This window comes from Pelecanus crispus, chromosome 6 (genome assembly GCF_030463565.1).
Source record: "Pelecanus crispus isolate bPelCri1 chromosome 6, bPelCri1.pri, whole genome shotgun sequence".
Lineage (NCBI taxonomy): Eukaryota > Metazoa > Chordata > Aves > Pelecaniformes > Pelecanidae > Pelecanus > Pelecanus crispus.
Window position 1 is genome coordinate 30,103,447 of NC_134648.1, and position 25,701 is coordinate 30,129,147.

Here is a 25,701-nt window from a genome sequence, read left to right on the forward strand (position 1 = left end):
GAAGTGTGGTCGGTCCCAAGACTCGGTGACCCCTGCTGTGAATCACAGAAAATGCCCAGGCTGTGCCCTACTAAAAGCAGCTGAGTGGTGGCATCACCGATGGAGGCCAGAGCTCAGAGGGGTCAGCCACAGAAGCCATCATCTCGTCGCTCTGTTCATCCTCCAGAAATGCAATTTTGCTCACTCCGTCAGGTTACTGGGGATTCCCCTTTCTCGTGTACTTGTGAGGAGAGATGAAAAAAAGGATACCATTAACGAGGAGATGTTTGTTAAGATTTTAATTTCCTTGAAGAGGAAGTGTGTGTTTGCAGCCCTCAGTGGAGGGGCTAAGGCCCCCACAATAGATTTGAAGGGAGTCCTTCAGGTCATTGCCTGCCATCGTCACCTGCTGGAAATTACATGTTTTCAGTGTTTCCTTTCTTGTCAGGGAACACAAGTCTCTTCTGTCCTGCTCCCCATGTTTTCACATGGAGAGGAGGTGTCCGTGTAAAGCAAGTGACCTTATCAAGAAGTTAGCAGTCTTGGCTTATTACCAGAGCTCAGCTAAGCACTTTGCTGCTGTTATCATTGCTATTGATTTTACATTTATAGAGAGCTGCAAATTTACACAGTGCTTAATAAACACAGAGTTTCCTGGACTGCAACTAGTGACAGGAGAATTGGGAGGCGGGTTTTTTTTAAAACAAACCAATTTTTTTTTTAAAGAATTACATGATATTTCTATGCTATTTTTTTCCACTACAACAATAGGCTGAAGATCAGAGGAGTTGCTGCCACACTCCTGTATGGCCACACACATCAGGATATAGTGAGAGCAAATGGATCTAACATCCTCCCAGACAGAACAGCAATTTTATACCACTTATCCCACTGACGTCTCCAAAGTTTTGTACAGACAAGTCCAAAATACGCTGGGTAACAGTGAACCAGCACAAGGCCTTGGGTTCTATTCCTGCTGTGCCACTTAAAATTTCACCTGTTTTCCAAAGATGCAGTATTTTCCTGCTGCAAGAGCGTGGCTGTGAGTCTCCAACTGGGACACAACATGAGATATCGCTGGACTGAGGTGTCTGCGAGCAGGAAAGTCCAGTAATATAAGACACGCAAGTGAACTCCCTTAGGGTACAGCACCATTATGAGCACAAATATTTTGACTCTGGACAAATTACTTGTTCATCAGCATAAAAATGAAAACCTTTTAGCTTACATCTTTGTGGGCATTAAAAGAATGTTTTTGCTAAAGGGACCTCTGAGAGCAGGATTAATGTCCCCTGTCCCCTCTACCATACATCCAAAAGTATCACTTTGTGCAACACTTTGTGGCAGAGAGACTCAAAAGAAGGAAAAGGAGCAGCAAACAACCATGGGGACAGGGAGGTTGGAAGATGCAAGGAAAGAGTGGAAGTCACGCGGCCTTGAAGAAAGGGAAAGGAGCACATGCTGAATCCAAATAATCTCCGATGAATTAAAGAGGCAGGTTGAACAATTCCTGGATGAAAGCACTGGGTTAGGCCTCAGGAGATTTGAGTCATCACATATTGGTGCTTAAAAGGGACTAGAGACAGCAGTGAGGTTAAACCCAGTGTTTGGGAAGCACTCAAGCAAGTGGAAACAAATACCTGAAGGCGATTGGGGGGGGGGTGGGGAAAGAAAAAACCCAAAAAAGGCTTTAAATGCAGAGACGACATGTGCCAAGGCTGTGCTATGGCAGAAACTTGGGCAGGAAACCCTGTGAGATACATGCTCCCTGGAGGTGGGAATATCCTCCAGGAGTTTGGGTTGTCCGCTGTGAGTTCTGTCTTCAGCTCCTCACAAGGAGTTAAAGTTCTGCCACTCTTCACCCACTGCTTTTGCTCTAGAGATCTGGCTGTGAATCGAGGTGTACCGCTCACGCAGTTTACCTTGGCAGGCTGTGAATGTCCTACCGCTGGCTACAGGGTGTGGCCGAGTGTGCCCAGGCCCTTTCTGCACAGCTTCTCCATATCCTCTAGAGGCTGGCACGGACGAATGGCCCAGCCTTGGAAAATATTATCATCTCCCAGACAACGCTGGTTCTGAGCTGTACCCAAAGGAAGCCAGGATGCACTTGGGGAAAACTTAATGAATGGCTGGGTGAAACTCCCTGGGCTCTACACATGGAGAGAAGCAGAGACCTCGGCTTTTGAGAAGTTCCCCTGAGAATACTCCCTTACATCTTAGCCCTGACACTGTGCTTTCAGCCCGGTACCTGCCTATGTGCCATAGTGTCCCCCGATTTACATTTTTGGCGTGCTGGGCATGTGTAGATGTAGCGTATTTGTTTGTCTGCCTCTTCCACCAGACTATCCCAAAATACCTGACAAGGCATTAATGGCTTGAGACTCCAAGGTCCCACAGCAGTATTTTCCCACCAAGTATTGCTTCTAGTGAGAAGGACCCTGAAGCAGGTTTGAAGACCCTTGGCCTTACTTCAGGCACTCCCAAGCGCAGCTCTGCAAGGTCATCTGTCCAGGTATCTTCCTGAACCTCTCATATAGAGGCCAAAGGCGTTCTCTCCAGTTCTAGGTCATGATCACACAGGGAATGACATATTGTTCTAAATGAGTTTTTCCTCTGTATGCTACTGCAGATCTTAGCAAAACAATCGTGAGGGCTAAGTCAGGGTTGTTCTGCTGTGCACAATGTTATTGCAGAGTCCTCACCAGCACTCTCCACAGAACATTTCAACTTCATTTTAACCCACCATTGCTCCATCTGTAAATCTCAATGCGTCTGCCAGGCACATATAACGTGATTCAATTTGATCTTGGAGTTTTTCTACATGGGCCAGTAGATATCAGTCTGAGTATACGAGTTATTTTCAGCTCGTCTGTGACATCCAATTCCACCCACCAGGCTTGCAGAGATATATAAATCATGGAGGTGTCTAAAATAACAGGCCCTGAGGAAACATCTGTCACCTCCAGAAGCTTATGAGGGAAGAGGATGAAGCGTTCAACTCAGCAACTTACTGAATTTTCTTTTAGCTCCAAGAAAGCAGAGAGCAGCAAGTCTTTCTGACACAACCCAGATGCTTCGGCAGTTAGATTTTCACATTGCCTTCCCACTGCACTTGACCTGTGAACGTAACACAGGCAATATGCTCAGCAATTTGGATGACATTTGTGCCACCTCACCTTTATCTTCAAAAGGAATGGATTGCTTCAATTCCTTTTTGTTTCTGGATTTTTTCCCAAAAATTGATTGGCTGGTTGGCCCTTTGCACCTGGATCTCTTAATCAAAGGAACACAGAACTTGCTGTGCTGGAACCTACCAAAGGCCGGTCTAGTCCTGAAACCTGCCACCTCATGCACTGGTGAAGCATGTGGGCCAGAGCCTTGCCTACCCTACAGCTATTAACCTTTCTACATGAAAAATTGAGACGAGAGCTGAGAAGTTCTATTTTTGCTCTCTCCCTCCTCCCTTTTGAGGGGATCTGATGTTCTCTCTTGGACCCCAACTCCTCTCATTCTTCGCTGCTCTTCGTAGTGGAGAAAACAGCAACGGAGCAATGGAAGAAGGGAAAAAATAAGCAAATTACACTGTACGGAGCGCTACTTATAGGGCGAATGCTGGCAATTTGTGAAGCACATAGGTTTTGGAAAAAAGAAGGCAGTGGGCAGATGGTGCTGCTCTCCTTATGCTGGCAGAGGCAACCACTGGAGAGGAAAGAGGGCCAGGCTCAGCTGACAGGACTGGGCGCAGGGGTGGGGGCAGGCGGGATCCATCTTGGCTTGCCGCACTCGCCCACCTCTGCACCAGGCACCTGTTCTCCCTGCCCCAGGGGTGCAGATCGGGGAACGGGCAAACCCAGGCCCCTCCCACCTCACCTGCCAAATATTTACGTTACGGCGGGTGGGAGCGTTACAGAGAGCGAGCGGGGACGGCGCCGGGCGGATCGCGGTGCAGCTGGAGGCCTGACCCCTGCCAAGAGGCCGCTCCGCCCGGGCCTGGGGGCCCCCGGGCCGGGAGCACCGCCGACACCCCTTCCCCTGCCGCCTCGCCTGCCGGCGTGCCCCGCCCGCCCCGCCGCAGCCGGCCGCAGAGCCGCCGGCCTCCCCCGCCGGCCCCCTCGGCCCCCCGGGCCGCCGACGCGCCGCCCCCGCACGCGCTGACGCTGAGGAGGCGCCGCGCGCGCACCGCCCGGCCCGGCCCGCGGCGGCGCTGCCCCCTGGCGGCGGGCGGGCGGCGCTGCCGTGCCCGTGCCCGTGCCCGTGCCCGTGGGCGCTGAGCCGAGCCAAGCCACCTTGCCACCGCCGAGCTTGCTTCGGTAAATAAACCTGCACCAAGGACCCGCTTCCCTGCGTGTGACAGGAAAGCTGAATATTCCCTCCTCCAACTTATTTCACGTCCCCAAACGATATTGGTGATTTTTTTTTTTTTTTGGAAAGTTTGCGCAATTTACAGTAAAAACTCCTGGTATTTAACGTCACTTTATCCAGCACCGAGGAGGTGCTGACAAACTCGGGGCGGAGGGGGGGGAGAGCGGCGGCAGCGCGGGGCCGCCCGCAAGCCAGCAGGGCCGCCAGGGGGCGCCGCCGCCGCGGCCACGGCGGAAGAGGGCGGAGCCGCGGCCGCCGCCATGAGCCCCGGGCCCGCCGCCCTGCGCGCCTGCTCCTGGAGGGAAGAAGGGCCTCGCTTACCGTGTTACTGTGGTTGTCGTGTCTCTTTTTAAGAGGAAGGGATCGGCCACGTAAAGATGCGCCGCCTGCGTGAGGCTGGGAGGAGCGGGTTTCCCCTGACCGCCCAAAATGTTTGAGTTCAGCACCTCGGAGCTAAAGGAGATCCTAAGAGCCAGGATTCAACCCGCCTCAACCCTCGTCCCAAGTTGGCCATTTCAGCGGAGAGGTGCTTCCCCCAGGGATCTCCTTCCTTGCATCTCAAAGCAAAGTAACAGTAAAGAAGTCCTCAAAAGCTTTTTCGGGCTTAGAGGCCATCTCTTCATCTCCAGCTCAAAATGTACTAAGCCATCCAAGAGGGAAATTTTCCTTGGGGGACGTAGGAGAGAGGCGATCCTAAAGCTGCCTCTCACAGCAAGAGGTCTTTGCATAGAGGATGCTATACATCTTTGTATCACTGCTCTGATACATGAGCACTTGTCCTCGTCCGAATGCAAAGATGGGTTCAGCGGTCCAAGTTCTCCCCGAGGGCATCCTCCGGGGAGAACTTGGACCGCTGAACCCATCCATACATCTTTGTATCACTCCACTGAGCTATGAGCACCAGCCTCATCTGAATACCAAGATGGGTCCAAGGTGTAAGTATGGAGGAAGATCTTGAAGGAAGAGTTAACTGAGGATGTCGATTAGCTGTCCAGGCTGGCTGTGGCTTTGGGTTTCCTACTGAAGAAAGCTGACTCTAACTCAGACGTAACAGCAGTTCATATGGTAGAGCTGGTTTTCACTGAGAGCCTGGCTACTAACCGGTATGTTGTGAGCAGTGTGATGTTTCACGCCAACTACAAACTCGCTGAGAGGCTGGGGAAAGTACCCAGGCACTGAACCCCAAGTAGCCATGGCTATACTGGTAGGACTTGCTAGCTGGCAGCTGGCTCCGGTCTGTCTCCGCTGCCCTGGCAGCAAGGTGGCCGTGCATTGACAAGCGCTCTTGCTCACTGTGTGCCAGTATGTTGATGGTGTCATGTCATCTGTTCCCTGCAGGAGCCTGGGGTTGCAGTGCAGAAAGATTGGATAAGCGAGGAATTAATTCTTTCCACATTTGCAGCCTTTTGACTCATGCTCTGAATTGCATCAAACACCTACCTTTTGCAAAAACACCTAGTATTTAAAACAAAATGCAAACAAAGCTAGGAAACAAAAGATAAGTGCAGAGTTAACCCAGATTAGCTCCCCGCCCTTGTGAAAACTAGGATTTATAAGGGATTCATAATGCTTGGCTAAAGGGAAAACTCTATATCCAAGAAGTGATCAAACTTGTAACAGGTAGTGGATAATTATAAGAACATGGAAACTTTCACAGACATTAATGTTCTTGGTGACAGCAGACTGAACTGGCAAATATATATACATTTGGCAAAGTGAAGTAGCAGATCATCTTAATCGGATGGATAGAAGAAGGAGGTGCATAAGGACATCCTTACAGATTCTTCACACGTGCAAGAGCTGATCACCAGTGTCATTGCTGTGTCAGTGTCTTTAATGTTTTATCTTTGATGTTAGCTCAGCACACTCCAGGACCTGCAGTTTCTGTATAGAAGCAGCTCCTTAGGCTGCCTTGGGCTGCCAAGCTGTCTCCAGGTCACGCAGAGGAAGGAACATCCACAGAAATGGAAGTGGAAATCAGTGGAAAATCTATAAAGGGATGCTAACTTAGGAAAGATCTGCTAGAAAAAGGGGTTCAAAATGTGCCAGCAAAGCTGAGCATTCTGTTTGTGTATTGCATTTGGTAGGAAACTATACAGAAAATTGCGTGTGGACTGAAAGCACAGAAATATAAAGGATTATAAAAGGCATGCCGGGGCTAAGCTGTCTGCTCCACGGAGGGCATGGGCAGAGCTTTCCCAGCCACAAGACACTGCTGAGACTGCAGCGAAGTGCAGCCAGCGGAATATCAGACACAGAAGACTTCAGTCTGAAGTCCAAATCATGGACACATGAGCTGATGATGTGAAAGAACGAACCAGGAAGCTGCTCAGAGCAGCTTATCCTGGAACAGTTCACCAAACTTCTTATCCCTTTTACCAGATATTCCATGGGCACTTTCTCTCTCACGTGTAGCACATGCTTATTTAAAGGGGGAAATATCTGGATGATTGGCTCGTTCTTCAAGAGATGGCAACTAACTTCAAACAAATTGTATACTGAATAAAGCCGTAGATTCCACTGAGCTTCTAGGAACTGCAGATTTTGATTTCATTAAAAAGTAGTCAGAACCAGAGTCTGGAGATATTTAGCCCTGGAAGGTTTTTTTCTGTCTACCACAGTACCTGACTACTGTTTCTGGTATTATCATCTGCTTTAATAAGCAAATTCCCTCAAACAGCAGTTGGCCCTAATATATCCCTCTTCTATTTCCATCTCCTTGGCCACATATTGCTTACTGTGCTAAGTGCTAAATGGCTCTTGGAAAGTGCTAAGAGGGTGTTTTGAAAGGGCTAAGCCGAGCTTCACAAACAACTGCCTGTACAGAGAAATAGTCCCATCAGTAGGGTGGTGCCAGGAGGCCCAGCAGCAGTCTGGTTGAAGACCTTTGTTTTGACGAGGCTGGAGAACTGAACTTCATGGCTGTCGCCTTAAGATAATTTAAATGACAAATTTTCACCTTGTGGAAGTGACGTTTTTTGACCCTAACTGAAATGAAACTACTAGATACTTCGTCAGAAATATTCTACAAGATCAGTATGTTCCTGCTAACCAGGCCAAGTTCTGGTTGCTCTGCCTGCTCCACTCTGCCTGCTCCACCAGAAACCAGCTCAGCCGGCAATCTCGGCACTCAATAATTCTCAGAAGTGAAGAGCAGTTCCTGGAAGACAATGGGAACAAAGCCCCAGGCCCACCAGCCCTGGCATGAACTTGGCTTCTGAAGGCTCATCCAAAGTCGGGATGAAACCCAAAGCAGCCATCATGCAAAGAGGCGCTAAGTTGCCAACGCCAATTCAAACATTCCTGAACTAATCACCATTGTTTGGGCATGGGCAGAAAGTAAAACATCCAATGTGTTTTATCTTCTCTAGCAAGTCGCAGCATATTGGAGCCACCAACAAGCATTGGCCACTGTATAAACTTCAACCTGCAAGTAGAGGGGAAGCTTCATCATATGAGAAGTCGCTTACTTGCAAGAACGTTTCAAGAAAGGAGAGTGGATGGCGTCTTTTAAGCTAAGCAATTTCCTGGGTGAACCAGCTCAGTCTGTGCTTTTGCCTTGTTTATCTGCTTAACTGTTGGAAGACATGGCTCTTGCCCTCCGTGCACATGACTTGGGATCACAGGACACCTCTTTGCCCCATTAATCACTGTCACTTGGGGGATCTCTGCTACGCTGGGCTGTAGCATTTGGTTTTGATCCAGTGAGTGCTGGCATGACTGGCTTCCAGCCTGAGTAAGCAGCCACTCTGTGACTAATGGGCAAAGTTACTTGTTTTAACTCTAAACCAACAGATCTGCAAAAAAACCCCCTGTCTTTAGTGATTATTTTGTTAATTTTATAGGGTGCTTCAGATACTACCAATTTCTGTGTAAAATAGATGTAGTATCATGAACATTGAGGGCTGCCTTGCTAATTGTTTTAATTTTGCAATTAAATTTTTGTGATTAAATTACTGCAGGTTAGATGCTAGCTAATATATTTAAATCAGCCCAATGAATTGTTTTTTTATCCTAACAACACATTTTGAAAGCACATGTTTCTCTTAAGAAAAATGGCATATGCAACTGTTTTACTGAGCTATTTGGGTTCTGAAATGTGTTTATGACAAAAAATGCCACAGAGCCTGTTATGTCCTATGTAGTATTTGCCATGTAAGCTATTTATAAAGCAAGTTATTTATAAGGAAAGTCATTCATAAGGAAAGTTAGTTAAAGTTATTTATAAGGAAAAGCCAGGCTCATTATATCATTTCATAGTTGGAGATGTTGTGGCACAGGGACAGGTGAAACAGTGTCCCCAGTGTCATGCAGCAAGTCTGATTAGTCCCAGCTCTTGCTACCTGCCCATCCAGCCCTCTGCCCACTGAGTCACGCACTCCTCCATGGTGCTATTTGTTCTTCTCCCCGCCCCACTCCACAGCAAACAGGATAGTTCGGTTTTGTTGCATCCTTCCAGCTACAGGTCTACTGCAGAGGATAGAGCTTCCTAAGTAATGATGGATCTCCACAGAGCTTCCCAACTTCCCACCTTTTACTAGAACCCTAGGTTTCTTGATTGATTTTCAAGACCAACAAACATCTGCTAATCCCATTTCATCCAAAAAATAGAAGACATTAATCACTATATTTGGCTGGTCAAGGTTAGCAAACCCGTATTTGCAACTCGCCATTGCCTATTCTTTCCTTCTCCTGGTTGAGAAACAGGGTGAAAAACTCAGTGAGTTCCAGGATCGTTCTGTGGTTTTGGTTGTTTTGTTTCCTCAATGGAATTTAAAGCTCCAGGATTCAAAGAAACTGCAGCCAGCTCTAGGGAGAATTGAAAATGCGGAGGAAAATATTGTCAATTTTTTTCCCAGTTACATCACAACAGAGACTAGCAGCTACTGAAAGGCAAAATGTCCACATGGATGTAGGCAAGACACAGCTGACAAGCAGAGACTGCCTGCACTGACAAGGGCTTAGGCACTTTATATTGCCTCCTGGAAGCCTCCCGGGATCTCCTCACCAAGGTGTTCAGAAATGGCTCAACAGGAGAGGCCAGGGACATAATTCATGGCCTTTTTCCACCAGCTGCCATGGGGTTTCTCTGCAACTTGTTAGGTAGGAGGAAGTCGCTCTGCTTTCACTGTCAAACTGAATGTTGGCATCTTGGAGGTTTACAGCAAAACAAGTCATCTTCTCTTCATTTCTGAGCTGGCGCAGTTCAGCGGTGGCCACGCTGTGCAGATGCCTTCAGCTTGTTTCCATCTGCATCCTACATTCACCACCCACTGGCAGGCCTGGGCATACCTACAGCATCCCTGGAGGAAGCTGGTCACAACGTGTTGAAGGACACTGTGCATGGCCACCTCGGTAGCTCCATGACTTCATTCCCTTATGCCTAAATGGCAGGGGTTTTCATACCTTCCCAGGGTCTCTGTTTTGAAACAGAAATGTCTTCTTGTCCCGCAGTCAGTGAGAACATTTCATCTTTACAAGCCAGCAGTTACCACATCATTCTTTAGTCTTGCCCTTCTTAAACAAAACTTCTTAATCTTTCTTCACGGGATGTGCTTTCAAAGCTGCTTGGCTGTGAAACCTTCAGTTTGTGTCTGGCCTTCCCGGTGCCAGGAAGAGCAAACAGGTCACCTGCATGGCGCATCCAACACCCTGCATTAGCTCTCCTTTTTTTTTTTGGAACAGCATCATACTGTTGACTCCTATTCAGTTCATGGCTCACACCCCGAGCTGCCTTTCTGCAGTACTGCTGCCTGGCCACTTATTCCCCATTTTCTCTTTGTGCTTTTGATTTCCTCCTCTTAAGTGTAGCACTTTGCACTTTTCTTTACTGAGTCGTTGATTTTCTCCAATTTAGCAAGATCATTTTGAATTCTCAGTCCATCCGCCAAACTGTTTGCATCCTCTCCCAGCTAGATGATGTCTGCAGATTTTATGAGTACTCTTTATTCCCTCGTCACAGGTTGTTAATGAAAATACTGCATAAAATGGATTCCACACAGATGTTGGAAGGACCCTGTTTGAAAATTCCTCTAAGTCTGACAGAGAACAAGAGATAACTGGGTTTTAAAGCTATTTTTTTCAGCAGCCATGCATCTACTTTATGAGGATTTCATCTAAACTATATTTTCTTTGTTTGCTTAGGAGAATGCCATGTGGAATGGTGTCAAAACCTTCTAAGAATCAAGATGCATGAAAACCGTTACTTCCTCCTTACCTGCAAAGAAGGGTGTATAAAGCCCACACTGACCTAAGCCGAGAAAGGTATTTTTATACAGGCTTGAACTGCTTTATCAGTTTCCAATCTTCAGTTCAATCACTGCAATTTTGTGTGTAGCCATAGCCCGAGTAATTGTCTCCAGTATCTCAGTGATTAAAGCTCATTCAAAATTCTATCAAGCTTCAATAAAACATTTTCCTCCCTTGCTAGGACAATATATATTCAGAGATCAGAGACTTTTTTACAATCCCAAATTCAGCAAGGGAGAAGTTGGCACTAATACACATATAGCAGTGAAAAACTCCTTTCCAAAACCACAAAGATGTAGATAGATTCTCAAAGATATTTCCTACTTTGTAAAATCCACATTCAAGGAAGCACACTGATGTGTGCTAATAGTTGTGTATCCCATCAGTCTAATGATTTTAATTTATGTACTGTTCTGCACTACTATGAAATTCCTGATGCAATCAGTATCATTGCAGGAAAGTAAAGCTGTTCTTACAGATGACTTACAAATCCTCATTAGCCATCAGATGTTACATTAGACAAGCATTTGCTATATCCTCAATATATTATGCACTTTTTAGTGCTGTTTATTGGTCACCTCTGTACTTAATAGCCTCCATCACCCCAGTATCTAAGCAACTTGATCCCACATAACCTTGTGTTAAATAGTGGCCCACCTCTAAGAGTCGCTTTTCTTTTTAGGGAAACTAGTACTTCATCCGAAGGAATGAATGGTTATGATTCTGTAACATTGGAAATGACTAATCCAGTGTTGTAAATGGGATAAAGGGAAATGGAATGTATTTTGAGAACAAACAGTAATCATTGACACAGTAATTTGCATCCCTAGATGTTATAATAATGACTAAGTATCACTTCCCCTTGTTTGCATAAGGAAGAGTAGGCAGAGAAATCCAGTGATTTGGCTAGCACACCACCAGCAAGCCACTGAAAAGAGAAGACCTGAACATAGATCGCTTTTCTTGCAGCTTGTTTTCTTGTAATCTGCTACATGTTTGAAATACAGCGTTATAAAAGGTGTGATCCCTTCCAGTACTAAAATTCTGTAAGGATTTCACTAGTTCATGCCAGAAGTAGCCAACAAGAGTTGGTCAAGGCTTGTGGCGGATTTGAGAGAGATGGGATGCAGTGCATTGCCTTCAGAAGAGCTGGTTTGGATGGGTGACTTGGGATTCCTGACAATTTACATACATTAAGTGCCAACAGCCTCAATCTGTGCTGTCTTGCTGATGGAGTGAACATATTTTTGCTGCCTGAGGAAACTTTCTGCTCTTCAGAAAGTGACTGCAATTGTAAGGACCAAAGTCTATTCAGTGACCCTTCTGCCTCACAACCAACTTAGGTGGATTTAAACGGGAGTACTTGCTAAGAGTGGATCCTAAAGGTGTATTTGTACAGTGAGCAGCTCTGCACAAACATTTCTAGACAGGCAGTCCCCAGGAAGTCAGAACCACTGCATCAGAGGGATGGAGTGTTAGCAAGCTGAAAAGCAAATATGTTTAATGTCTTAATTTTTTTAGAAGAAAATTAAGCACCTGGGGTACGATTTGCTTTGTACTAAATAAAGGGAGTGCAAAATACCATCAGTAGGACCTGTGATAGCATTCTAAATTGTCTTTGAATTTCACACTGGCTGCATACCACAAGACCAGGGCAAACAGCAGTTAATACAACCTTTACTTAGCTTCTCCTGACAAATACAAAGTAAAGGGTGAGGCAGTCTCACGTTGACATATGTCCAGATGTAGGCAAGACATACCTAGAAAAGGTAATCTCTCTTTATTATAATTATTTATTTTCATGCGGTTATGGGTCCAAAGGGAAGAGCAAAATGGGTAAATCTTACAGACTTCACTGTCTGAGAATACAAGAATTTTTAATGAGGGTCAATCCAGCACTTCTCTCTAGTTCACGTATCTAAACAGGGGTCAGACTTTCCTGAATATGTGAGGTAAGAGTTATTGGGAGCGTGTAGGGTTCAGTTACGAGAAGCAAAGGACAGAGGAGCAGAATATCTAGCTGCTGGACATCTCTTCAGGCTGAAGAGGAGTACTGGAGCTGGTGAGGGCCAGGCTGTCCTGCCAGAGGGATGATCCTGGCTCATCTATGGGCAAGCATCTTCATGTATTTCAGGCTTGGTAGAAAAAACCAAAAAACCCCAACCAGTTATTAACCTCCCTGCCTGAGACCCACCTGACAGCTTTGCAGGTGTGCTGTACCTTCCTCTCTGCTCGTTGCCTTTGCGTTACAGCAAAAGTGCTGCCGGGGTTGCAAGGTCTCTCGTGTGTGAATAACCCTGCCATGCTGTGGGTTGATTGGCACCCTTTGGGCACCACTGCAATACAGATTAAGAACTATTTGTTTACATTTGAATAGGAGATCGGAAACTCAGTGATTCTGACTCATTGCCACAGCCCCAGATAACTAGGAACACCCTTATCTTTTCTACTGCGTTTTCCAGCTGGTTTTTTTTTTTGGTTTTTTTTTTTTTTGGTCTCTCTCCCCCTACCGTGTCCAAGTGTTTTCCTGACTCTTAGTTCTTCTCTCTGGTTTTGCCTCCCTGCTCTCATTTCCCTTCCTTTACTTTCTTCCTACACACTTCACTTCCTCTTCAGCTTTCCTTGTGGCTTGTTCTTCTCAAGTTGTCATTGTAAGTGCTTCTTTTCAGGCTTGTCCCTCCCACAGGCTATCCCAAGCCTGTCTTCCCACAAGGAGAAGCAGAGATGGAGACATTTGGGCTGGAGCGGGGCATTGGCAGCAAGGGAAAGCTGGGTGCCAGGGGAATTGCAAGCAAGCAAGGAAGAGGATGGAGGGAGAGGAAGGCAAGGAGGGAGAGGAAGGCAAGAAGCGACACTCACTGGGATACAGGCAGGAACAAGAAGAGGAAAGAAAATGTCAAGGAAGGATGGGGAAAAAAGATGGGAAGCTAGGGAAGAGCGCACACAAGAGCAAGGGGAAGTAGAAGGATATGAGAGAATGTGCATTAGGAAGCAAGAGAGAAGGGAGATTTTATGGAGGGGAGTAGTTAAAGGTAGAAACAGACTTGCAGTGAGGAAAGCACTTGGGGCTGAAGGGAAAGAAAGCAGGAAAAGAAGGAATGAAAGAAAATAAGAAATTCAAATCCTAGAATGGATGAGGGAGAATCCATGAGGGGGGAAAAGGAGCTAGAAAACAGAAGACAACAGTAATCCTAAAGCACAGAGTTAAAAAAGGTGAAGATTGTTTGAAACTTGGGGGGAAAACAGAAAAACAGGAGGAAAGAAGAGCCTCGGAGTATTTCAGAATTCCTCCCTAAAACAGCTCTGAACTGAATATTTATAAAGCATATCACAACAACAATATGAACACATACTTTTTTAGGCATTGAAACACTTTCAAGCACACTCAGTCACCTTTCCTGGTCCCAGCCCTTACTGTCCTTGCTTCACTATAAAATCCTTGATGTACTGTAGAGCCCTTCCCTATACAAAGGACATAATGTAAAGCCACACACTTGTTACTGAAACAGCAGTAGGGAGGCAAGAAGATCCCTCCATGTGCAAACCCCATTATCCTCCCCATTACTTAACATAATTTGCCTCAGGCAGCAAGTCAAATCCTCCAAATATTCACTGCAGTGAGAGATAGGGAGTGAGGAACTCACTTATCTTTTCAGGTGGATTTCACAGTCTGGTTTTCTCTCTTTGTTCTCACTTTCTCCCTGGTTCTGTTGTTTTTCTTTTATCTTTCCGTTTCACGTTTTTCAGCCCAATTTAACTTTCTGCCTTCTGTTCTCAAACAACTTACTCAATTTTGGATTGTATTTTCCTCACCCACCCTATTCTGATGCCCTCTGCGGATCCTTCTGTTGCCCATGTCTCCTGTTCATCTCTCTCCCTCTCTCTCTCCAGGTGCCCACCCCTAGAAGCCATCTCCTTCCTACCCCTGCCAAAGCATGTGCCCTGCACGTATCACTGAGACTGGGTATTCTCCCTGATTATCTCATGCAACTTCCCAGGGTACCTTCAGTATTTCATTCCTTCTCATGAAAGGGAAATATCTAAAACATCACAGTTCCTCTTTGAACACCAGTAGAAAGGAATATCCCCCTCCACCATGTGTAGGCCTATCACATGTCTATTCTCTACTCGCTTTCAACACTTGACCTCATGGTCTCTGGTCCCCTCTGCTTCACATTCAAACACCCCTAATCTCTTTTGACCTTCTGTTCTGATACAAATATTTGATCTGAATTAGAAAAAAGTGCAGGTTCCTTTTTCTCTTTTTACCCCGTTATTGCCGGCAGGCCTTCCCCACCCTGGGGTGCTCTGCCATGCTTTTGAACGGCGACGAATGGTAAGGCTGGAAGACCAGGAGCCAGGCAGGAATGACAGTGCCTCACCAGGACACTTTCTGAGCCTCACCCTAGCTTGCAATGCAAGCCCCCTCCTTGCTCTGCAGCACAGGGACTAATGTACAGCAATCACCCTCTTGGCTTGGACCATGGAGGTGCTTGCCATACCCAAGAGTGCTGCTCAGCCCTGTGTTTCCCACCCCTCAGCCAAGCCCCGCCACTACGCCTAGGTGTAGACATGGGAAGCCCATATAAATTTGGACTTGGATGTGTAAAGGTTGCCAGAAGTAGTCTGGACCAGGGGTTTCACATGAGATGAAGGCACAATGGATCCTCCCAAATTAAGAAGCCAGTGACACAGTGGACATGGTGCTCAGCACCATGCGTACCTTCCAGCTGAGATGCCTGGTACCCTCCCAAATCCAGACACCCAGAGATCTCCAAGCTCTGCTCTTCTGACACCCACCGTACTCAGGTATCCTGGCAGCACCATGGAGGTGCCCTTGGGCAACCTCTCCTCCACAAACTGAGGTTCTCTGGTCCCCTCTATATCACACAGTCCTGCACTCCAAAAACTGGTGTGCCTTGAGATAACTCCCCATTCCAGATGGTTGTATCCTGACCCTCAATATTGGCATATTGAGGCCAATGGACTGAGGTCTGGAGACCTCCCCAAATGATGAGTGCCCCCTGCGTGCCCCTCACAGAATCAATGCACTGCAGTGAATCTGAGGTGTCCTGTCAACACCAAACTGAGATGTCCCACATCACCCCAAATGGAGGCTTAAGGGACACTTCTGAATTGTGGCAGTCTGGGGGGGGTCTCCTTCTTGAGACATCATCCATATCGCTGGGACTGAGGAACCTCAGGTAGTCCCAAAGCAAGCATCTCAGTCCCCTTGTAATTGAGGTGACCAGTCCTCACCTTAAAATGCTGAGGAATCTCAGCCTCCAAATTACTCTCCTCTGGGCCCCACCGCATGGCAACACCCTGGACCACTCCAGATGCAGGTGTACCCCTCAGGCACTACCCTGACCCAGCCAACACACTGCTGAGATATCCCAGACCCCCACGGACAAAGGTGTCACAGGGACCTTCCTTACCCCACACCACTTGGAGTCTCTCTCAAAGTGACACATCCTGAGATGCCCCCAGCTGAAGTCAACAGAAAGGACCTTCCTGCATGCACTAAGCTGTGGCAATGTGGAAAGAAGCAGCCAGCAGTTGTAGAGGACTCCTTATTCCTGTATTCATTTTCTTCTTCCAGGTGAAGATAAGGACCATATCTGAACAATCCTAATGCTGCATGCTCTGTTCTGGCACAGGCATATCCCCTCTGCAGATGTTAAGCCCAGGGTTAAGGGTGGCAGTAGCAGTAAGACAGGTAATGGCAAAGGGCACATTTTCTCACTGCATGCAGTTTCAGACTGAGGTAAGGGCTGGAGTTTGCTAATGCCAATGCTGCATGTTATGTTTTTGGAGGTGGAAATAGTAAGTCTTTTCCTTAACTGTTTGCACAGTGCCCAAAAAACATGGTTCTTATCTGAACCAGGTGTTGGTGCTGCTGTACCATGACAAACATTGTACATCTGGGACAATCCTACCTTGCAGTGGAGAACCCCCCCGCTTCCCACCCAGCACAAGCTCCTGTGCCTGTATCATTTCAAAGCACATCTAGGGGGCAGCTGTATCTCAAGCCAGAGGATGCAAAATGACACTTGTTTATCTATCTAATCGCACCATTTTATCCTCAATACAGAAACAAAGAAGGAGCCTCTAAACTTTTCAGATGCATAGCAGAGAAGCAGGAGAGACTGGCCACAGAGGCAGAATCCCCACCAAGCAGTTCATACCAGCAACCAAAGGGAGAGACACAATGAACTAGGAAGCCAAAAATCAGGAAGAAAAAAAAAAAAAATATATCTCTGCTGCTTCTGCAGCTGCCTGATGGTGAAAAGGAGCCATCTCGATGCCAGAAGAAGATAATCTGCTGACAGACGGTTATGCTAGTAAAGATAAATAAACACAAGCTATTCGATCCCCTCTAAGGACTCTACAGTAGAAGGGGTGTAACTTCCTATCCCTTGGCTCTTTACAAATAGCAGAGGAACATTTGTTTCTCGGGAATAATTAATTTCTTTCAGGTCTGGGTGAAGGTAGAATTGCTGAGGGGCGTGGTGGGCTGGAAATGGTGTTTTAGCACCTTTACGTATTTGGACATTTTCCTTAAATTTCTCTCTAAATCTGTAGAGGAGGCATTTCTTCTCCATGAGGGCAGGCAGAGTTTGAGGTCTCTCAATTTATCCATCAAGGTTAATATTCCTTACACAGTCTTCTCATCTCTGCCAGAAGGGATTCCCTAAAGAATTTTAAACTTCTGAATGAATTCCCCAGAAATATCCATTAATATAATTACTCCCTGGCCCTGTAAGTTCAGTTTTGCTCATACAGAAGCCCTAGAAAGCAGCAAGCATCCCATGCAAGTGAGGAAAGACATGGTTCATGTGAAACTAGGGAGTTAAAAATATATTTTGCCAAGTCTCAATATTATATTTAGTAGTGCCGTAGTTGCCATGGTCTAAGAATAAAGAAGGGCAAGTCTTGAAGGTAATATATATATATATATTAGGAGATCAACCAGTATCACTGGAAAACACAAACAAGCTTTTAGGCACACAAGCCTTTCTTTAGGTCCAAACTGGAAGCAGCAAATTTCACATAGATATTTGTAAATATAACTTCATTGTTCTTATGTGTTGCTTCCTCTCTGAAGTGCTATTGCATAGGACATTTCACCTCCTCTACCTCAGGAACACAGGATCCACTGCTCCTCTAAGTTCAGTGGTGCAGGGAGAAGGGTTTGGATCGAGGGGTGGCTTTTCAGTCCCTGCCAGTAACTTCTGAGGTGGAAACGAACCAGCCCCTGCAGCTCCCAGTGGCCATCCCTTTTCTCTGGCGCGCCTCAGCAGAAATAGTAGTACTTCATACACCTTGGCCAAGCGCTTTACAAACAGATGTCCTCATGCCTGGAAAGAAAACCTCAAGACTGCAATGCTTTCTGAACTCTCCCCTCTCCTCTTCCTCCTCTTCCTCCTCCTCTATGTAGCAGTGGCCCCTAGTGGAAGCTGCTGGGTGGGTTGACCCTGGTCTCCATCTCTCCAGGGAAGAGGCTGGCTGGGATGGGTGTGTGCTGGTGGGCGGCTGCAAACCCACCGCAGGGGCCCAGCAGAGCCACACCGGGCAGCACCAGGCACCACCGGGCAGCCCCCTTGCCCGCTCCTGCCCAGCACCGGCTGCCTGCGAACAGCATTTCAAGCAGCGGAGAGTCAGGATGCTGTTTTGGTTTGTAGGCATGTGTAACACAGTTCCTCCACAGCCTTCAAACAGCTCCCTTACGTGATTCCTGTTTTAACAATCTGTTTTTATTAAAAGATAAACTGCCTCCCATTCCAATAAATGTGATATGAATGACAATGTAAGGCCTGTTTTCATTCTCAAAAGAAAAAAACCCCAACCCACAGTACAAGAAGTTTCACTCTATTCAGGTAAAGAGCAAAGTCTATATACCATCAGCACACATGAATAGAGGAGAAGCCTCTTGCACTGATTATTTTCTCCTCCACCAAAATATTACTACTTCCTTTATTCCTGAACTCATAAAAGTGATAATACTGAAGGAGACCAAAGATGCATCATCTAGCCCAGCCTTTCTCTGATAATGTCCCGACTCAGGTACTTAAAGAGGACTGTAGAAAATGGGTTGCATCCAGAAGGATCTTACTCCTGGAAGCCTCTGGCAATCAGTGGTAAAAGGGCTGAGTCAGATGTGGCATCCTTCAGTAGATTTGTTTCACGCCTTTCTGAACACATTTATACTTTCAGGCTCCGTGAAATCTTGCAGCAATGAGTTCCAAATGTAATTATGCATTGAGCGAAAAAGTATTGCTTCTTGTTTTAAACGTTGTCTAATCATTTCACTCAGTGCCATTTACTCTTGCATCTTGAGGCATGGTGAACAATCGCTCCCTATTCTTCCCCATGCCGCTCTCCATCTAGCAGGCCTCTTATGTTCCCTATCAGTTTTCTCTTACTTCAGCTGAAAAGTCTTTTTTTTCTCAAGGTGATTACCTATCCCTTACGTTGCCTTTCCAATTCTAGCGTATCTTTTTTGAAACAACATCCTTCAGCTTGCTCTGAGGGGGTGGGCATGCAATGGCTTCATAAATAGGCAAAATATAAGTTTCCACTGAATTTTTTAGACTTTGTATAACTTCCAACTCCTTGTTAAACCATGTGGCTGATGGCAAGCACTGAATTGATGCTTTCAGGAGTCCCACTGGTATTACCAGTGAGACTAAGGTGAACACGCACTTTGCAATGTTTTCAAACTATCATAGGCTTTTATTCAAATTCACTATGGTGTTTCCAAGTCCACTGTGAGAGAAACTAATCAAATTATGTCATGTTTCCACTTGATTGCCTAATAGAGTTTTGAAAGAAACAGCCTTTTCATTCTGTCCCTCCTAGTGAGAGAAAAATATGTTTATGCTTACGTGTACTATTCATATAGGGAAGCAATGCCAATGAGATTTGTGAATATATTGACATTATCTAACTGTCTTTTAGCTGAAAAGCATAATGTTGGTGTATCTTACTGTTATTAATCAATTTTGAACACAAAGAATGCACAAACAGGCTTAATTGCTGAATTCCCTAACTCTTGAGTGATATATTTTGCAACTTGCCTATCACTCAAACAACAGAAGACTTGAGTGGAAGATATTAAAATAAATTATAAATAAAATATCTGTGTAGACCTCTCTACATACATGTGCCTCTGAATTTATGATGCAGTAGCTGTATTGTAAGACATGACTAAGTAAAAAGGGCATGGTCTCCCTGTACAGATGCCTTCCATGTCGGTCAGGTTTATTGACTCTTTTTGATCTTTAGTTTGTCCCTTCCCACTCCGCTCAAAAGGCAGCTGCATTCAACTCCAGATTATCCGAGAAAGCGGCAGGGCAAGATAACGCAGCCAAAGCAGAAACCCAGAGATAGCCAGACCTGCCCAGGAAGCTCAAAGAAGAGCGTGTCACGCCATTGGGACAGATTGGTGACTCCGGGGGCTGTGAAGGGCAGGGGACGACAGCTCCTCAGAAGATGCAATGCTGTGTGGCACGGTGCTGCGTGAGCACAGGAGCGCTCCCATGAGCCCACACTAGTTTAGCATCGGTCACCTCGGGGGTATCTGCACCCACGATACACTTAATCCCAGATAATCTAGAGTTGACTAACACTATTTATTGTTAGGCCATGAAAACCCACTCTGAATCCCTGCACTGGCACTGACCTCTCTGTCCACTGACTCACTGTTAACTCTCTTATTCTCACATGCAAAGCCAGGCACAGCTCCACTCCTGGATTCCCCTTCCCCATCCCTCCTTAATAACAGCTGTTTCACGGCTCCTCTTCCCTCCTCTGTCCTGTGCCTACACTGGGCTACTTTTCAGCACAGTGAAGTCGGACAACACATGATAAATACATGGGATTCCAGTAGTTTAATACTTCCCAAAGCTTGCTTACTTCTGCACTGTGCTCAAACACTGATGTTCTTGCTACATCATTCTATAGGAGAAGATGCTGCTCAGCTGGTAGTCCCAAACTGGCAGCTCAAATATGTGCCTAGTTAAATACTTAAAGAGAACTGAATTGCTTTTTAGCTGCTCCATCCACTCAAACCCCAGGCTCTTTCTATATCTAGTGATATGGAAGGATTTAGGAGCCAAATTTATGCAAGTATTTTTGGAAACCACAATCAGTATTTATAGTTGAAGTACTTAACATCCTGAAATGATCATCATCACCTAGTTTTCATAAGGCACTTTGGTTCCCCACCTCTCCCCCTGTAGTGACCTTTTAAATTGTATGTTCCTCAGGGCAGGCTCTGCTTTATCACATCTCTCCTGTGAGGTGCCAAAATGACTATTAACAGCTAAAAGAACTAAAAAGACATGACGTCCTGTCTACTGGTGTTGTACCGTTCATAGGAATGGACATTTTTTTGTGGACTCTGTCTGCCGCAATGTCTGATTTCTGTGCATGTGGGAGATCTACCTGTTGAGATGTCTATACGCCTGCATTACAACCTAGTAGTTGCTGTCATGGTCTATGGCTTATGCCTTTGGTTTACTGCTCTGCACTTCTGTTTGCTTATCACTGAAATGCTCCATTACAAAAGTTGTCATTTCCTTTCAGTGGGTCCTTGAAAACTTACTCAGCGGTTTCATTTCTATCCACAGCTTTCCAGTTCCACTAAACTTTCTCCCCTCCAAGCTCCTCAAAAATAGAAGTGAGAGAATTCTCCTGAACGCATCTGGAAAAGGGTATTTTGATGGAGACTAAATATCCCTAATCACTAGCGGTCCAACAATCTCCAGCTGAAAAATTTAGCAGGGTGACCAACGTTACAACAAATCAGCCTGAATTAGGGGGCGTTACATTGTTTAACAAAAAGGGTGATGAGCAAAACGAGCTTCTTTTACCTGATAATGGAGCTGCAATTGCTCCTAGGATACTTCATACTGCTGGCTTAAAAATGAGTAACGGTTCCCTGGACCGTTTGCATCTTGGCACACAATTTCTAGCTCATTGTGATTCTAAACAGTGTACAGGATCCGTAAGCGTGCTTAGTCAGCCTGGCCAGCCACCTGAGAGCCATGAGCAATGTCCCCTTTATGACTGCTCACATCTACTTAAAGAGAAAAGATAAAAAAAGGGCAAGGAAACCCATTCCTCTTGATTCCCAGAGACAGTATCACTGCTCAGATCTTCCTTCAGTCTGGAAGTGGCCAGACCACCAGACTCTCTGAAAGCAGATGCACCTCCAGAAGCAGAGAGCAATGGCTTGTGAAGGGCAAGATACACTCTGGCCTCCCCAAATTGCAGATCTGATGCAGAATTACTGGTTGAAATAGCCAGCATTTTGCTGGAGGTCAGATTAGATAAGGAGCCACCAATCTTCCTGACTTTACATACCAAAACCTTAACATGACTGAAACGCTAAGAGGGGAGCCAAGGAAGAAGAGCTCTGGGAGCTGCTGGCAGGTATGAGACGACGGTGGGTCCTCACAAGTTCCCCCTGCTCTCTGGTGCAACAGCCCAGGCTACGCCCTCTGAGCTACAGCCCTCTACTTTCTGTACAAAATAACCAGCGTCACCGGTAAGCAAAACAGTAAGTAATCATGGGAAGAGAAAGCGAGACGGAGTCATCCTTTCAAGGCTAACCTCGGAAGAGCCTGCAACCCCAGTGAAATCCCACTACAGCCGCAACGCTGCGCTGCGCTGTCAGGCCTTCCCTGGCTCTGCTGCTGGGGGCAGCCCAGAGAACATGAATTTTGCAAAAGGAACAGGGCAGCCTGAAGGCTGAGTTACCTTTCCTGGAATATAGATCCCAGGCAATGCACTCCTACAGATGTTTTTAGCTCACCCGGTCAACCGCTGCCTCCCAGGCAGAGCATCAGAAGAGTGAGATTTGCAGCTGCACCGTTCCCGGCTGGACCGACCGACAGCTGCCGAGTGAGCAAGTCCTTTCGGATGGGCCAGGGTAAGCAGGGCTCTGCTTCATTGGCTGCTGTAAGCACTAGCTCCTATGTAAGGCAATAATCCGTGGTCGAAGTCAGGGGTCGTTATGTTAAGCAACGCAGTTTGTACTTAGGCTGATGTCGTTAATGGCGAGTGTCTCGAGTGCGTGATGTTTTCAGGCTCTGGCCCCAAGCAGTGGTCTAAACCGTCTGCTTAATTTTCCTTATCTTCTGGAAGTGAGTGATGCCCTATCCTTCCCTGACCCTGGGAAAGAAGAAGGTATTTGCTTATAGAAGGAGCTCTTTGCCTGGATCCTGCTGGAGAGATAACCCCGTGTTCAAACACCGATGAGAAAACCAGGCAGGTTCCCGACTGTTTTCTTAGGCTGGGCTATCTCTTGCCTGAAATGGTCTTGTGGCTTTCTCTTTTAAGCATGGCTGCACAGGCTATCTCCCCTCTTATTTGCAGCCATCTAACATCCTTGCCAAAAGCACCGTGAAAAACAGCAATAGGCAAGTAACTAACTCGTAGTTTATTTTTTAAGGTAGTTTGGTTGCTGAAAATCAGAGGAAGAGAAAGTGCGCCGTGGCTACTCCACTGTCAACTTAATCTGTGACCTGTAGCTTAGGAGCCTTTGCACTTGTTGCTAATTCCTTTTAACATGACTTGCTACAAGACTGTTTCTGAATGTTAACTAATGTCTTCTCAGATTCTGCTCTAAGCATTCTCAGCAAACAGCACTGTAAGATGGGCTGGATACAGCAAAGCCAGCACGTTATGATGTAACTTGTTATTTTGAACACTTATTACAGTAATTGTCAGTAATGACAATTGATTACTCTTCAGATGCCCCTGCATTAATACTTCACACGGGCTGTGCTTCTTTCTCTGAAATTCACCGAAACTGGTGAAATAACATTCAATGAGGAACATCATCACTGAGCAGCTGCTTGCAAATTCTCACCGAAAGCCTGTTGATTTTTGTGAGTTTTCCACTAACTTTGGAAAGGTTTTGGATTTGCCTTGTACTTGTAAGTGCTCTTAGGAAACAAACTTGGAAAAGGGGGCTGGGTGAGTATCCAGGGTGATGTGATCAAGCAGAAAGTGGAAAATCTGGACAAACCGAACTATGACTTTCGATGAGCAGCACGAACACCACATTGGTTGGCAGAGGTGCGGAGGGCATCTTTGTGCACAAAGACACAGAAAGCAAAGGAGGGAATTTTTTTCCTAGGCTTCTAGCAAGGTTTCCTTTCACTGCAAGGAAGGCGTGCTAGATACCTCTGTACGAAGCCAACAAACAAAACCAGCTGGTTTATTCAAGCATTTAGCTGTGCATCTGGTGGTACCATTGCTTCCAATTTCATACACGAAACCATTTCTAATGCTACCAGGAGGTGAATGCTACACGTACACCTACGGAGGCCCTTTTTGCTGTCATGCAAGCGAAGCTAAGTAGCACGGAGGCTGGGACCACTCCTCTTCATCATCGCAAGGCTGAACAAAGGAGTGGTGTACGTGCGCTGTTTTTGAATGAAAAACTTTCAGTGTGTCTGTGATAATCAGGATTTGTGGCTTAAACTGCTGAGTTCAGGGTATAAAATGGTCTGAGCCACTCTACCCGGCTGTGATCCGAAGATCACAGTGGGTAGCGCACGCTTAATGTAACAGGTATCGCGAGATACCCATCACGCTCTGAGTTCTAAGACAAACCATGTAAAATTTCTTTGCACATCTACGGTAACAGCTAATGATTATTTTTTGCTTTGAACTTTGTCCAAAGTTCATCTCTAAAACAAACTTTAGTCAAACTGCGCGTATTGACTCCTCCGCAGAATAAACATGCCGACTCTCTAATAACGCTTTATCACTCATTCTACCTTCTTTTAACTTGCTTGTTAACCAGAAAGATAAAAACCAGTGAAATAAACAGGCTTTACTCAGTATTTATTTTTCTGGTGCCTCTATCAAAAACTCTGAAGGACAAAATCAACTCTGGTCTGATTGTTTTTAGAGCAAGCTGACTCCTCTTTCTGCTTCAAACCCTAGCTGAAGGTAAAATTAAAATCCAGGCTGTTGTCTGGGTTGTAACACCCAGCCTCCACGACTTGAACTGCTGGTAGTAAAAGTTTACATGGAGGAGAAAAAATCTGAGTATTGGGGCTGTGATTCTTAGAGCGGTTTAAAAACTGGTTACGGACTCGAGACTGGAGGGGTGAGAGGAGGGAGGGGGCTGGACGGTCCCCCAGCCGCAAGAGAAATCTTGGTAAACTAACGTGCAGATCTGACAGTAATCGACCTGATCCCCGTATTACTTGATCTATTGAAAGGCTGTAGAAGTGAAGTAGAAAGTATAAAAATCAAATATAAATTTATTAAAAATTGTGTAATATTTTTATGATACTAACCATAAACACTTCTTGTCACAGTTGGACATGTTAGAAAACCTACTGTGATGGCTGTCAGATTTTTTTGTTAGTCCTGTGCACATGCCCTTACCTGTTAACCCATGAGTGGTGCACCTATCAGTAACTATTTGATGAGCACCCTGTTTTTTTCTGTGTTTATTTTTTTTGTACTCCATCAGCCCTGCTGTTCAGAATCATACCTGGCTTGCAAAAAAAAAGGGGGGGGGGGGGAAGTAGGAGGTATTGCCTCAAAAAGAAAAAGCCAAACAATGTGACAGTAAAAAAAAAAGGCATTTTTGGATGGCTCTATTTGCTTCGTACCTTTTCCTTTTTGTGCCTTTAAGGTTTGTGTCTTCAAGCTCATATCTACAAACCCACAGGCTAGAAACTTAATTAAAAAAAAATAAACCTGAGTTTCTTGCATAATTGTATGAGTCCAGGAGCTACAGCTTTAAGAAAGGCACCAAATGTTGTAAAGTTCACAGTTAAATCACACACAACTTGGCAACCAACTGATGGAAAAAGAAGTGGAAAATTAACGGTAATTAAATAAACAATGGCTTGGTAGCCCAATTTTTTTGACAGTTGAGAGGGAACCTTGCTGTAAATCCCCGCTCACATCGAGCACACCAGAATTCTCCAGATGATAAAACTGTGCATTACTGCCCAATTACAACGAGTCCCTGAGTTACTCATCACGACTGCTTTATGGATTTAGTTTCACAACATAATAATGAGTTCATCGTGGTTTCCTGAAGCATCTGCAGAGATAATGCAAACACTTACT